The following is a 15818-nucleotide window of genomic DNA, read 5'->3' on the forward strand; positions in this document are numbered from 1 at the left end:
GATGTACAGCTATTGAAGCAAGCAATCTCGTTTGACATTGGCAAGCAATACATGTACATCAGCGCATGTATTGACCTCTGCCTTGCCCTTTAATGCTTCCATTCTCTTGGCTTTATTTTTTTTTACGGTCTTGCTTTGCATTTGTCCAGCTTCATTATCTTCATATGTCCACCTGCTCGGGCCCTGTGGTGGAGTGGGGTGTTGTTGTGGTTTGAATAGTGGGGTTACAATGGCACGAGGTTAATTGCATCAGCTAGAACAAGCAAGGAGGCATGGGTTGTATAAACCGAAGGTATAAACCAGGCCACTGGAGTCCCGCGACCCCCACAAATCCACCGTGGCCACCTACTGTCACACGGCTGCTAAATAACATGGGGCTAAGGGACAGCTCTCTACATGTCAGGGAGACTCAGAATACAGCCCTGCACACGCACACACACGGATGCACATCAAACACATGCACGCATGCAAACGTGCTGCACACCCAACCAGACCCAGGCAAACACATCAACACGCTTACATGCATGGATACCCACACCCACATACACACACAAACACACATATATATAGGTACACACGCACACATGCACACACACACACACACGCATGCATGGATGGCGCAACCGCAACACACATACCCATGTACACACACACACACACACACACACACACACACACACACACACACACACTAATATAAAAGCACACACACACACACTCATGCACATGTAGGATACATATTGAACACAAAATCTTTTCAACAATCGTTACATGATGACCCCTTTTTTCCCTACCCTTGTTTTTTTCTCTCTCTCTCTCTCTCTCTCTCTCTCTCTCTCTCTCAACCTCACTCTCTCTCTCAACCTCACTCTCGCTTTACCTCTCTCTCCCTTTTTCATTGTGCCTCTCTCCTGTAATCTTGATGCAGTGTGTAATGTTGGATGTAGCCGGTGGCTGAAATTGAATGAATGATACAACCAGAGGTGCTGGGATTACTGTGGGTAGAATTGATGCTATCTGTCCGATGATGTGTTATTTTGTGGAAGTGAGGCAACAAGCCGGAGAGAGAAATGATAGCTGCTCTGTTTATGATTTTACAGTTTAAGTGGTAAAAGACAAATAGAATAACAGGGATGCGCTAGCGAGGGTTGTAAATGGTTGAGTAATTTCCATCCATTTCCAAATGCATCCATCTCCCCTGCGAGCCTCTCTCTCTCTTGCTGCCGCTGTCAATGCGGCGCTTTGTTTCTCCCTTCCGCCGAGCGTCGCTGCGTGGCGTCGCTGCGTGGCGTCGCTGCGTGGCGTTGCTCCGCGCCCCTCCTCTGATGGTGAGACAGGTCGTGTCTCGCCTCCACTCCTCTAATAGGGTTGGCTCAGAGAGGGGTGAGGGGTCACCTAATGACACTTGCAATGGATGCCTCCTCCTGGAAGCCTGTGCTAAGGCTGGCCAGGGAGCCGGCGTGGGGGAATAGGAGTGTGTTGCTCAGAGACTTAGCAGGCTGTGCCCGGGTCAGGCCAGGACCACTGAAAAGACTAAATTCAGCTCTTTCTGACGGTCAGGGACACAAGCAGAGGGTCCTGGGCTATTGTTGTAAGGTCAGGTTAAAGCTTGCCAGATTGCCCGAGCTGCTGACAGCCATTCATCAAGCGTGCAGCAACAGCCCAGTGCTCTCTGCTAGAGAGTGGTGGAAAGACATTTATCTAGGTTAAAGTCTGGGGAAAATAATAAAGTTTTTCCTAATCGCTTTGATAACAACACCGTTCAATATTTGGGTTTATTATTTTGTTAAGGTTTCCTGGTTTAACTGTTGTCCCCCACTGGATAGCGTGTCTGTTACAGAGGGCCGTATTGTTGCTGACCGAATTATCATTTAAAAATACATTTGAATGTATTTGTTGTATGTTCTAAGGCGGACAGAAAGACAATGCTTTTGGCATGGGAGAAAACCAAAGGAAATACTATTTTTACTTAAACAAACAGCTGGCAGCATCCCATGCTTGCACAATTAATGGGCATCTAATTGGCAATAATCATTTATACTTAAGCACATTTGAAATAGGCAGTTGCCCCTGGAACAAGCAGCTGTTCTGGCAGCATAGCGGAGATGTTCTAGAACGGAGCTGATCAATGCTTTACAGGAGAGAGTCCGCAACATGAACATTTACACGTACAACTGTTGCCGAACACTCGCTTTCCCAGGTAGATAATGTCCCTGAACATTACAGGTACGGTAATTATAAAATACATATGTGCACGCAAAAAAAAACCTTTTCCACTTTGTTTTCTACCAACAGCAACTGGTTGGTGCGAGAGACCTTTTTATTCCCCTTCCACACCATTCACATTTCAAACATAGATATTTAGCATGTAGACACAATGAACTGTAGAATATTCTGTTGGAAGGCACGTTTGTGGACCTGTGTGAAATATGCGTAGGCTGTAGGCAGCTAAAGGCCAGGAATAAGTTAGCGGCTACGAGAACGTGTTCCCATATAATCACCTAGCAGGCATATCACATACATTAACATTTGCTCAACACTCAAATTTTCACGTTGTCAACCCAGCTTACAAATGAAGATCGTTAGGGGGTCACTGGCCTTGGTCGACTTACTCTGAGGTGCTTAGTAAAAAATCACATCAAAAGCAGACGATGGATGTCTGAGCAGGAGTACATATGTAACACAGTATGGGCAGTGAAATATAAATGTACCTGACCTTCATATGTGCATGTACATGTGTATTTTGGACTGGCATACTGAATGGAGTGCTGTCAAATTGCCTTAGGTCCCTTCGCTCAACGCATGGAAAGACTGAACCTGGAGCAGTTACCTAACTTCTACATTTATGCATCTACACATGCATTCAACATTCAAAGTCGTTTTCACTTCTTTGAGGAGGCATTTTTTAATGTTCCCAGCCATTTCCATTAGCGGATATGTCAGGGACATTTAAACAATTTAAAGCAGATTTATTTTCGTTGTGATTTAATTCAATTCAAGTCTACCTCATCATCAGGAACTGTTCTCCAGCTTCACATAAATGGTTTGCTACCTGCAGGTGAGAATGGGAATTGGAGCTAACAGGCTATTTTATCACATGCATAGTGGATTTTACTAAACCGACACTTTTTAAGGTGAAGTTAAGGTGAACCAAAAAATTACTTTTTTTGGTTTACGCAAGTCAAGAGTTTATCTAAGTGACGGACCTATTTTGGAATGTTATTTGACAGGAGAGGAGAAAGACGGAGAGAAATAGAGAAATATACAAAGTAACTGAGAGGGAGAGAGAGAGAGAGAGAGAGAGAGAGAGAGAGAGAGAGAGAGAGAGAGAGAGAGAGAGAGAGAGAGAGAGAGAGAGAGAGACCAGAGGCAGACAGAATGAAGTGGGTTGGAAGCAAACGCAATGTAAGTAGTGTCAAAGAAATAAAGCGGCCTAATTGTAGGGAATGGATTAAAGCAATTGTTAGGTCTGCCTATTTGTTTTCAATGTATTAAGAAGGCAAGGATGTGGCGCTGACAATACCGCTGGCGTCTTTCTTATCTCCCCCTCCCTCCCCCTCCCTCCCTCCCCCTCCCTCCCTCCCCCTCGCTCCACCCCCGCCCCAGCAGTCGGTCTAATCTGTTGGTCGAGGCACGCCTGCAAACAATTTCCGTCCGTCAGGCAGACAATGGGGCTGACAACGAGTTGTGCATCATGGATTACTGTACTCCGCATCCCGCACTGCCCCGGCACACGCCGCTGACAAAGGACTTAATTGAATATCCGTCCGTGGCTAATGTGTGTTCTATGTGGGCAGCGGCGTAAACACACGCCTCAAACCGCAAACAACAGCACGCGGACGACGGGCTCCTGTCTGTGTACCGTGGAACTCCCCTGTTCACACAGGCAGGCACACACACACATACACATTAATATATACACATACACACACATACATACATACATACATGCATACATACATACATACACACACACACACACACACACACACACACACACACACACACACACACACACAAACAATCATACACGGGCGCAATGTGTGCTCCCCCACCCACACTGCTGAGGGATTTATTTTTTAGGGTATTTATCCATTTGCTGTGATGTCGAAAGTCAGGAATTATTCCTTGCAATCCTTACAGCTAAACTGTAAGCAAATTGGATTGGTGGGATTCAATTAACTCCATCTAACCTAACAGATAATTACATAAAGGCACATTCAGAAGTGGGTGATAATCGATTTTCTCTTTACCCTTGAACCCTCACCCTTATTTTCCCATTTGTTTGTCAAGATAATTTTAGTCTGCATACATGTAATGCTTTGGCTTAAATACATATAATCAGCCGTTTTAGCTTCCTATTACACTTGTGCTAATGCTAATTAATCCTGCCTGTTTATCATGGATAAACAGACTGATGGCTTGGCAATCGATGTCCACATAAGTCAAGGCCCGCAGTGGTGCTGCAGTAATGTAACGATGCTGCCACAGTGCAGTTGCAAACGTTCAACCTTGAATGACATTGCTACGTATAAACTTGCATGACATTGGGTGTGATATAGATATAGACATTTTTTATAGCATAAGGTTGATTGCATATGGCTAATACCTATATTCGAGCCAATTGTATCAAAGTTGTTTCAATTCCCTGATTTCGTTTCTGTACATCTAACCTTTCAGAGGGAATGGATATATTCGTTTACTATCCAATATCATATATTCTTTATTTTACGGCAAATAATATATTATTGCGGGACAAAATAAGTATTCATAGTCTGCTTGAATTTGTCGGTACGATAACAAAAGCTTTGTTTGTTTCAGAGGACATGAGCTGGAGAGGTACAATTTCCATTTGTGTTTGATGCTTTGAACCTTACCCTGAGTTATTCGGTTGCTTTTTTGGGCGTTGTTCACACAGCTTTCAATTTGTAAAGGATATAGTGGATTAATTACATTTTTTTTTAAAATGTAGGCCTTTTATGAACAATTCCTCATTACACCTGTCCATGTTATCAATGTATTACTATATGTTGTATAGAGGCCAATCTGGATCAGACATTTTGTGGACTAGTGATTCACAGTGACAGTTTGGTGCTTTAACTCACGGTGATGTGTTAAATAAAACACTGCGACTTGTTTGCCTTAAACTAAATAGCTCTTAACTGCCTGGACAGACAGCAGGCTGTTACACTTTATGTATTTGTTTATTTTCAAGATAAGGGGGCCTCTCTTTTATGGATAAGCAGCTGATGCCGGGCCTCTGTCAGCCTGGGATGGGCCAAGGGAAGATAAAATGGAGTCTGTTAATCTAGTGCTGGTGAGCGAGGAGAGCAATGGTATTGACCTACGCTGGCAGCAATGTGTTTCAATTATACACCGCCATCTATTTGTCAGGCATGCGGGCCGATGGAAGAAGGAGGGGGGGAGGGGGTGGGGGGGGGGGGGTACTGGGTTCAGGCCTGGGCTACAGGCCTTCTCCGTCTCTTACGACGCCTCTTTGGAAACCACTTTAATTGAATTCACCACTTTATACTTTAAGCACCAATGCCCTTCTTCGGACCTGTGATGTCAGACAAACGACTGTGGTTACGTGTTTGTGTTCACGTGTGCAGGCCTTAGCGTTGTTTATGGGGAGTTTTCCATCCCCCTCTCCGGCCGGTGTGTGGTGGACACATAAGTGCTGATGGTTGTAGTTTTATCCTGTGCTATGAATGAATGGCTTTCCTGTAAGAGAAATCTTTTGAATCAGAGGCTGAGTTAAAGCTTCATGAATTCTCTGCAGGCCCATAACATTCTAAATGGCAATGAGCGTATTCTGCCCGGCTGCTCATGAGCCCAGCGTAAGTGGTGATTTGTCAAAAAAAGAAGGGGGGGGGGAAACAAACGCAACCTCTATTTCTTAACTAAATAGTCAATTGAGACTTATAGTGTATTGTATTGCAACTTCAAGATAACCTCGGCTGACAAACAAGCACATTAGCTTTGACCAATGCTGAAACTTTCAGGGGACCGCAGCTAATCTGGACAATCCGTTGTAGGTCCCACACAGCGAGGCGTGGAGCAGGTGTATGAGGACGCTGGAGCCAGCTTTAGCCCTGGCAGGGCACAGCCTTGAAATACCTACATCTCTCTTGTTAGTTTGCTGCGTGTGCAGTGCGGGTTGTCAGAACTAGGGCGGTCTGTTGTAGTCATACAAGTTTGGCTCTTTTTGTTCGCCACAGTTGTACTCCACAAAGAACACATAACGGGATGTTTTTTATTTTTATTTCCTCGCAGATGACGCCCGGGCGACTGCGATTCATTCTAATCGGGTCCAATTTATTCCCCTTGAGCAGCTGGAAGGGGCCTGAACGCTGCCTGCACACACTGTCTGCCTGTCTGTCTGAGTGAGGGCCAGGCTGTCTGTCTCCACGGCCCTGGATCCAGGTGTAGGGCCTTGGATCCCGGCGCTTGTGTCAGACACACTCTGGCCCGCGCACCTGGCCAGCCCCCGAGTCATGATTGTCAGTTTCCAACAAAAGCGGCCTGGCTGTGTGCCGCTCTCTGTCTGTCTCCAATCAACGGTGTCGCTCTCTCGTAGCATCGCGGCGGCGGCACGCCTTGTTAAGGGCAAAGAAAAGCGGATAAAAATGTACTCTATATGAGCATGTAATGTATACCAATTATGCTAATTGCAGTGTTGCAGATGGCCCAGTGTTGATTGCAGCTTTAGGATCAGTAGAAGCCAGACTGAAATTTGAACGCGCCGACGCACGTGACTCTCATTACCGCACAACCTCAAACTAAACATCCCGTCTTCACTTGTCATCCATCTGTGCTGACTGTCTCTGACAGATAAGGCTGTGTGGAGAACTCTGGGCAGTGGAGGAGTCGCACGGCAGCGATGGTGAAACATTAGCCCTGGTTTTAATTGGCCGCTCCCTTGTTAGGCTGGAACTGGGTGTGTTCTCAACACAATTAGCATAACAACTCATCTACAACGGCAATGATTGGCAGAAAGGGGGTACGGGAGGACAGGCGTGGGGCTACACATCTGTTACAGTTGTGCCGTGGTGCTATCGCTGTCTGGATCTGACTGTCAGTGGTCATCCGAAGGGAGCAGTGTGCAGGTTAATGGTGCTTGGTAAAAAGGAAAGACAGACATATGGAATATCGAAATACTATTATATTATTTATTGTAGCCACAGGACTTGCATTGTTAATCATTTTGATATGAATATGGTTTGTATTGATATTCTAAAGTTATTGTCATCAAATGCAGCCATCGCACCCGACCATGAATATGATGGTAAAGGAGATAGTCTGGTGAATGGATGGATATCTTAAGTATATTCAAAACTTAGCACTGACAATATGATCTCTTTAGAAATAACCACTGGATGTTCCTTTGGGTGCGATTCAATTCCCTTGCCGTCATGTTCCCCCGACTGTGTCCCTCATCGGGCTATGGATAGCTATCTCTCCCTGTTCCCTGCCTTAGGGGGGGCAGGAGAACCCGCTGCAAATGTCAATCCTCCATGGGAACTGTGACATTCTGAGTGTGCCAAAGCTCTTCGGGATTGTGCTCTGAAAGCAAGTGCAGCCTGCCGTAAATTGATCATCGTCAATTTGCTCTTGCTCTTTGTTTGGGGCCGTGCATGCGGGCCAGTTTAGGGCCCATTTTCCCGTTGGCTTACTCTTACACGAACACCCATGCTGCTGACTAAATGAATGACATCTTTTGATACAGCCGCGGCCATTGAACTCTGACGGGAGAATGTAGCCTTAAGTCCTGCAACCTTTGTGGATGGGCACTCCCGCCAGGCTTGTAGTCTTGTGTGTTGAATAAGTGGGGTAATTATGCTGCGGCATGGGCCTGTGCAGCAAATGTCACCGGCAGATAAACAGTAGGAACAAACCTTCCGTAAAAGGCCTGATGTATCCGCCATGGACATAGCCTGCAGATGAGTCATGATCACTTGGGTGTACAGAATTAACTTGTTTCTCTTCATGGGGCCTGGATTCAAGGATGCATATAATTAAAAGAAAAGGAGTAAGTTGATAAGGCCCCAGGTTACTGCCTACTTCATTATGCTCCAAATATCTCTGGTTGGCTGTTGCGAGAGACTAATTCTCTGTTAGCAATCAGTTACTAAAACAGTGGTTAGCATCTCAGCGATAGCATGAGGCCTAGTTAGGACGTCTAGTTAGTGACGGTCAAAGAGGTTGTTTGGCCGACGAGCCCGAGTTCAGGTTTACATGTTTGGATTGGAACAGAAGTACCGGGAGCCAACCTGCACGTAAAGGTCGCAGCAATAATAAAGCTGTTACGCGATTGAAGAAGAAGCTCCGGGCACGAATGTGTACCTGTTTAGGAGTGCTAATGGCGCACCTCTCCTCTTACAAGTCCCCGTCTCAGTATCTCTGATGCCGGGCGAAACCCTATCCCTTGTCTTCCATTAAAGAGTGCCCACTCGGGCGCGACGGCCCTCTGATGACATCACGGTCCCAGAGAAACGGGAGAGTCTGTCATTCCATTACCTGCTGAAATGGATGCCCCTGTATCTGCCTCCTTGATTAGCTATGTCTCCAATAACAATGACAGCCTTAAGTGTGTCTAATTGGGCCTCCCGCCTGCCCTCCCTCTCTCGTAGGAAAGTGCTTACTCATTTCGCCTGTCCTTTTAATAATTACATTATCATTTTACGCCCCTGCCCGCTCCGACGGGAAGTGGGCCGGCGTTTGCGTTGAAGGGAAAGCTCATTATTGGAGCTGAATTATGTGCCGTTTATTGATCCCCATGGTGGATTACGGTGCTCTAAGTTAGTCTAGACAGAATAGTTAGCCAGATGACAAAGAGGAAACAAAGAGGCCCCGAGGGAAAGATCCCTGAGCTCAGTTAGCAATTAATGCCTGCCAGGTAATGGAATTTAAGTTTACACTAAATCCACCGACGGCTTGACATTTGAAGTGCCTTATAAAAAAACATTAGCCTAATGAGCCGGCCGAGGCCAGGCGGTTCCCTTACAGGCTGTTTCACTCAGAGGCTCGTTGGCTCGCGCCTCTCGCTCTCCTTACCGCTCCTCACCTCCTTCCTTGCCCTGCGCCTCCCTCTCCGCCGCCTCTCCTCGGAGGGGGAGTCCGTACGCGCCGCGCCCATAAACGCTGCCCCAGTGCGCTCTCTTACCGGGAGAAGCCACTTGCAGGAGAAGACACGTTGGGAACGCACGCTGAAGCGCCCCTGATTGACCCCGGCTCAGTGGGGGGAATGATGAACATTTTCTTTCTTTTCTCTTTATTTTTTGTACACTGGTGGGCTAATCTCCATACCCTAGCAAGCCCGGGGTTCCGCGTGTTTGTGTGATGAACCACCGCAATGAGCCGGGGGGAGGGGGTTAGAGGGGGGGAGGGGGGCAGAGGGGGGGGGGGAGGGGAGGAAAGGCCAAAGTGCTGAGTAAGAGGCCGAGTCGACCCTTCATCTCCTTAACGCAGGGGGTTGGCCTTAGAGCTATCCGTCATTATCCTGATGGACACGCAGCGTAGCTAACGGCAACGCAGCCTTCCCCCCCCCCCGCCGCCGCCACCGCCACCGCCGCCGCCACCGCCGCCGCCCAGGGCCAACTGCGGCTCGTCCTTGAGGGGCCTTGTGAAAGCGTCAGTCACATGGGGTGTGGAGGGGGGGGGGGGGGGGGGGGGGGGGGAATTGACCGGGTGGGGGATCGAGGGCTTGTTGTTTGGGAAAGTGAATGAAGCTACATTTCACGTGCTCCCTCTCTGTGTGTGTGGGTGTGGACGTGGTAACATTTAGTTTTTCATCACACAATCACTGTGTGTGCGCATATATTTTGAAAACAGATTCACGTTCACACAAGCGCACTCACACACACACATACACACACACACACACACACACACACACACACACACACACACACACACACACACACACACACACACACACACACACACACACACACACACACATACACACACACACACACACACACAGTGATCAAGTTGGTGTCAGGGCAGATTGCCAGTCATATAATTCCACTTTAAAGGACGGCTCTAATGAAAAATAGGAGGAAGTCACGGAGCACCTGCTGAAGTAGCCTCCTCTCCTTCACTCTGGGAAACAACAGCCAACAACTTTACCATTAAGATCAAAGCATCACTGTGCCTTCTTTGTTTTTAAGAGAGCAGAGAGTAATAACCAGTTGCACTCATGACTTTTCAACCTTTTGTTTTGTAAGACACACACTATGACCTTGAATTGCTACGCTCTTAATGATCATAATGATAGTATACAATAATAACACATCTCTCTCATACTCGTTGAGATTTTATATAAAGTTATATCTATCCGCTGTCCTAAGAAACACACACACACACGCACGCACGCACGCACGCACGCACGCACGCACGCACGCACGCACAAACGCAAGCAGGCACGCGCAAGCAAACACGCACACACACACAGTACACAGCTGTAAAACAGCCAGTCAGCAGTTTGGGCTTGGAGTCTAGCAAATGAGCTGTCCTATTGAAATAGAAAGGAGAGTGCTCTGTGCTGCAAAAATACTGCTAAGGCAAGCCTTACAGAGTATGGAGGTAGGGAAAATTACTTGTTCGGACAAAGAAACACAAGGATGCCTTTTCACTACAAATGTACCAATTTAAATTTAGACGGGACACATTACATCAATTTCTTTCTTTCTTTTTCTCTTTCCTTTATTTATTTCCTTTCGTTTCTTTCTGTCTTTATTTAAAAAAATAAAATAAAATCCATTCCTTCTTTCGTTCTTTTTTTACAAAATGTCCTTCTTCGTTCTTTCCCCCTCCCTATCTTTCTGAAATACTAAGTTACAAAATATTCTACTAATTTCCCTTTTTTTCCACATAATTTGCATTCAGCTGAATTGAGTTCAGCAGTGCTTTGTTCATATACTTCAGCTCCATTACTTTGAAGATGTGTAACCAACCGTGGGGCCATAATACAGTCACAGAGCCGGGCAGTTGAATACAACGTTAAATCTCCAATCACAGTGGAGAATGAAGGCACTTTAAGACTAGAATGGACCGGTCACTTAAGCGCACCACCACCTTTTTTCACATGCATTACAATGCATGTGAAATATTTTCTAAGGTATAAAAAATATATAAAATCAAAAAAGTTTAAGACTTTGCATGTGAAACCCTCTATATTGTATTATTTTGAATGTGTGGGAAGATGCTTCCACTGGCTCCAGTCATTCATTCCAGCCTCTAATTCCTTCTCTTTGACCACTCACTCCATGAGCCAGCCGTTTAGCCCCTTTATCCCCTGGCCCCTGGCTCAATCCACCCTCAGTAATTAAGATTCCATTCTGCTCTCAATTGGAATGTTAAGATGGAGAGTTATCACCGGCTTCTGGGAGCTCAGGAGAAGAAACACCTAGAGTGACCTCTCAGACTCACCCTCCCCTTCACACACACACACACACACACACACAGAGACACACACGCACACGCACACACATGAACACATCCATGCATGCATGCACACGTGCACACACTCATGCACACATACATGCATGCACACAGGCACAGGCACACACACACACACACATGCCCACAGGGGCATGGGCATACACAAACGCCTCAGATACGCACACATACACACACACACACAGACACTTACACACACAGACACTTACACACACACACACACACACACACACACACACACACACACACACACACACACACACACACACACACACACACGCACACACACACATTCCCACACACACACATTCCCACAGGGGCATTCGCACACACACACATGCAAACATACAAGCCCAGATACTCACCCAACACATATTAATCCGTACACACATACACGCACACACACACACACACACACACACACACACACACACACACACACACACACACACACACACACACACACACACACACAAGGACAACTAGTTGTGTGGTCCCTCTCTCTACATCTCTCATTATTCGGTCCTGGTGAGGGCCTGGGAGTTGGGGGTGAGGGAGGGGGGGGGAGCGACGGGTTGTGTCCCTGGATGAGTGAGTGTGGATAAGAAGTTGTTTGAATTCATAATTGTGTTCTTGTGAAGGGGGAGATTTGTAAAGCAAGGCGAGGTCCATTGTGTAGCAGTGCGAATCCAAAGCTAATGTAATCTGCGCTATTAGAGAGGGTTAATTATCTGGTGACCAGGAGACTGGAGAGGATACAGAGAGGGAGAGGGAGAGAGGGAGAGAGAGCGAGAAAGAGGGAAAGGGAGAGAGCAGAAGGGAGGCAGAGGTCTTCAGGGAGTCATTAGAGAGTGCTTGTTGCGATACAGCCACACAGTCAATAGGACTTTCCCCTCCAAGGAGCTGAAGAGAGAGTGAGAGGCAGAGACGACGAGGCGGCGAGATTGAAGCCATACAAATGACAAATGTTTAGAGAATTCTGAAGTATAGTTCAGCCATGATGCTTGTTTTGTTTTTTTGTTTGACGGTAAGCCACAATGGTACAACTCATGGAAATTGTGTGTGTGTGTGTGTGTGTGTGTGTGTGTGTGTGTGTGTGTGTGTGTGTGTGTGTGTGTGTGTGTGTGTGTGTGTGTGTGTGTGTGTGTGTGTGTGTGTGTGTGTGTGGGGGGGGTGTGTGTTTGTGTGTGTGTGTGTGTGTGTGTGTGTGTGTGTGTGTGTGTGTGTGTGTGTGTGTGTCTAAAATAAAAAATAACATGTAATTCTCACTTATAATTAAATAAATTATAATTAATAATAAATTAAATTAACTTTCTGTGTTCCAACGTAGAGCTTAATTTGTCACTGCGAGGGCCGGCTTATAATCTTTTTACGTATAATACTCTTTGGCAGGCATCAAATATAAACAGCATATGTGTTAGTTGTGAGTTATTAACTGTGTTATTGCTGAATGCAAATGGAGCCATTATTTGCAGGCTATACTTAACTTAAACTAAACCTAACTCTAGTATGTTTTACTAATTGATGACTTCACCACCAACATGGAGCGATCAAGAGCCTTTCTCCTGCTGAGCATTTGCTGTCGATCCACCAGCAGATATAGACTAACCTTTATTGCCGTACAATTATGAGGTTATCTTTAAACAGTTTACACAGAGAGAGCTTTGTTGTAGTTTTGGTCTGTGGCATCATTACTACAATGTAACCATCTATTTTCAACTAAAATACCATCGACAAGTATACGACACTTTGTTACTTTAATTATTTTTATGCCAGCATGTTTATTTGTATTAGTGTTTAAGGGTCACTACGTCTACCTGTAAACCAGATCCCCTTTCCTACACTCCCTATTCCCTCTGTTTCAGTTCACCTCAGGCACTCTCACTACTGCCTGAGGACATCTCGTAGATCATAGTTCTCTGTTCTAAATCTTTTTCCTACCCTGGTCTGTAAACATAAGCAAGAGTCTTTGAAATCTATAAAGAGTTTAGAGTCCATTGCGAAATGTCACTGGTTCGAACAGCAGCATTACCCCTTCACAAATCACAAACACAAATTCTGTAATGGCCTTGTGTAATTGTCTGTGTCACATTTATGTAAACGTATATCTTTTAGCCCTATCATGTCAGGGCCTCACTTTGTATGCTCTACTTTGAAGGAACAGGCCTTGATGGCTCCCTCTCCTACTACCATGCAGTACCTCAAACAGGGGAATAGAGAACACCTTGTAGCACAGCCCTGTAGCAGCTCTCCCTGCCCCACGCCACTGGTTCATTTGTTTTAATTACGGTGACTCTAGTGGAGCTCTTTTTCCTCCTTGCCGAGGGTCTCGTGTTGAGGACTCACTTTCACAATAGCTAGTTAGCCTCAGTTCCCTTCTGAATTTCAACACATAATCTTTAGTTTAATTACCCCTGACAAATCATTGTGTTTATTTGGGAGCTTTTTTCTGTTTCTCCATCCTCCCCTGACCTTGAGTTGAAAAAAAGGGGGTATCAAAGAAAAGGGAGAGAGGGAGAAGGGGAAGTGTAAAAAAAAGAAAAGTCCTTCCACAACAGAGTTCCAGCCTCCATGTAATAGCAGAGCGAGGTGTTTCTCCAGAGTCATCAGATCAATGGAGAGTAAATAGCCTACACTTCTTGTTTCACGGTGCAGTATTGATCTTTTCCTCAGCCCCAGCTTGCCTTTTCGCCAGCATCTCCTGTCTTTCAGCCCCTGGGACCGCGCTGATTGCCATAGATTGGACAAGCTAACAAGCGCATGATGAGGAACCAGGGTTTCTTTTCTTCTCATAGGCTGTTTCATTTTCTCTCTCCCTCTCTCTCTCTCTCTCTCTCTCTGTCTGTCTCTTTCTCTGTGGCACTGGCGTGAACACACACACAAACACAAAAACACACACATAGACAGACAACCAAACACACAGGAATACAAGGACAGATCTCCAGAAAGCTCGGCGTCATGAAGGAATATGCTGTGTTCCTCGGTGGAGGTGTTCACTCGCGTCCGTTGATATTGGACTAGAGTGGAGCATGTTGTTGGGGCTTGGAGTCTGTGGGATCTGTGCCAAGCCGAGTTGTGGAGCATTTGACCGAGCTGGTGGTTATGGATCGAGCTCAGCCTGGGAAATTCCTCTCTTCACCTCTGCGAGGAACTACTTTCTTGGTTTCATTTTCTTTTTTTCTGTTTGTGTGTCCCTCTTTTTTTGCGGTCGTAGCTGACACCGCATCTTCTCCGGACGCTTCCGGCTCCCCGCCTGAGGGTGGCCTGCGTGGCCTGCGGGGAACGACACACGGTCTTTGCGCTGGAGGACGGACGCGTGGCGGCGTGCGGGTGAGTTCACGTCGGGACAGCGAGGACACAGCAGCCGGGTTCCAGTACCTGACGAGGGGAGGGGAGCCTGGCGATGACGCAGACCACCCCCTCCCCACACACGTTCACACACACACGCACACACTCACGCACACACACGCACACACTCACGCGCACACACACACACACACACACACACACACACACACACACACACACACACACACACACACACACACACACACACACACACACACACACACACACACACACACACATTCCTAGCGCTCTGGTGTCTGATGTCACTGCATAGGTAAATGAGGTTCCAGGGACTGGCAGAGGAGTTTACAGTCGGTGGGTTGACAACTAATCATTTGTTGTTTCAACTTTTCCGCCTGTGTTCCGCGCAGAGTGTGTGCCGCCTTGTGCTCAAAGATCAATAGGACAGCGGTGTGTTTATCGTATTTGCGCTGTTTGCGTTTGTAAAGCAGAATAATGAGCCGGTTGAGATATGTATCGTACACTGCTTTAAGTCTCACAGCCTGCTAGACAAATACCAATCTAATGATTCAACAAATCACCTCCTATTTGTTTAATCGTTAAACGGATCTGGTTAATAAGCAGTTGGTTGTTTTTCTCTTGTTTTCAATCAGGTGTCAATATGCACAATATTCCATTAATACCGACATTCCCACTGGATGGACGCGACTTGTTTGTTCAAATCCACAGGATGAAGCAAGACAGACACATGAATCTTAGCAATATTCTATTTATTAACACACAACCCTCCTTTCCTCAATGTAGTTACATTTCTCCCCCCTTGCCCTCCCTAACTCCCGGGTGCTCCCTCCCATGTTTGCGTGCAATACTTCAGGCGGCGCGGGGAGGGATGACGGTTCTAACTGGGCCTATTAGGTAACCCTCGGGGTGCCCTCACGACTGATTTGAGCGCCATTAATTTTCTATTATGGAGTGCTAAAGATGTGCCCCTGCACAGTCATTCACCTGGCTTATTGAGTCTCACTTGCACACTCACACGCACA

At 46.4% G+C, this 15818-nt stretch overlaps 1 long non-coding RNA gene across 1 annotated transcript in view; it reads left to right on the plus strand.

Annotated features, from left to right (window-relative positions):
• Positions 1-15049, plus strand: part of LOC132459045 (uncharacterized) — a 31259-nt gene extending 16210 nt beyond the window's left edge. Inside the window, exon 2 of the long non-coding RNA XR_009526091.1 lies at positions 14681-15049. This is a non-coding gene — a long non-coding RNA (uncharacterized LOC132459045). The remainder of the gene's footprint in view (positions 1-14680) is intronic.
• The last annotated feature ends 769 nt before the right edge of the window (positions 15050-15818 follow it).

The sequence above is a fragment of the Gadus macrocephalus genome, chromosome 6 (genome assembly GCF_031168955.1).
Source record: "Gadus macrocephalus chromosome 6, ASM3116895v1".
Classification (NCBI taxonomy): domain Eukaryota; kingdom Metazoa; phylum Chordata; class Actinopteri; order Gadiformes; family Gadidae; genus Gadus; species Gadus macrocephalus.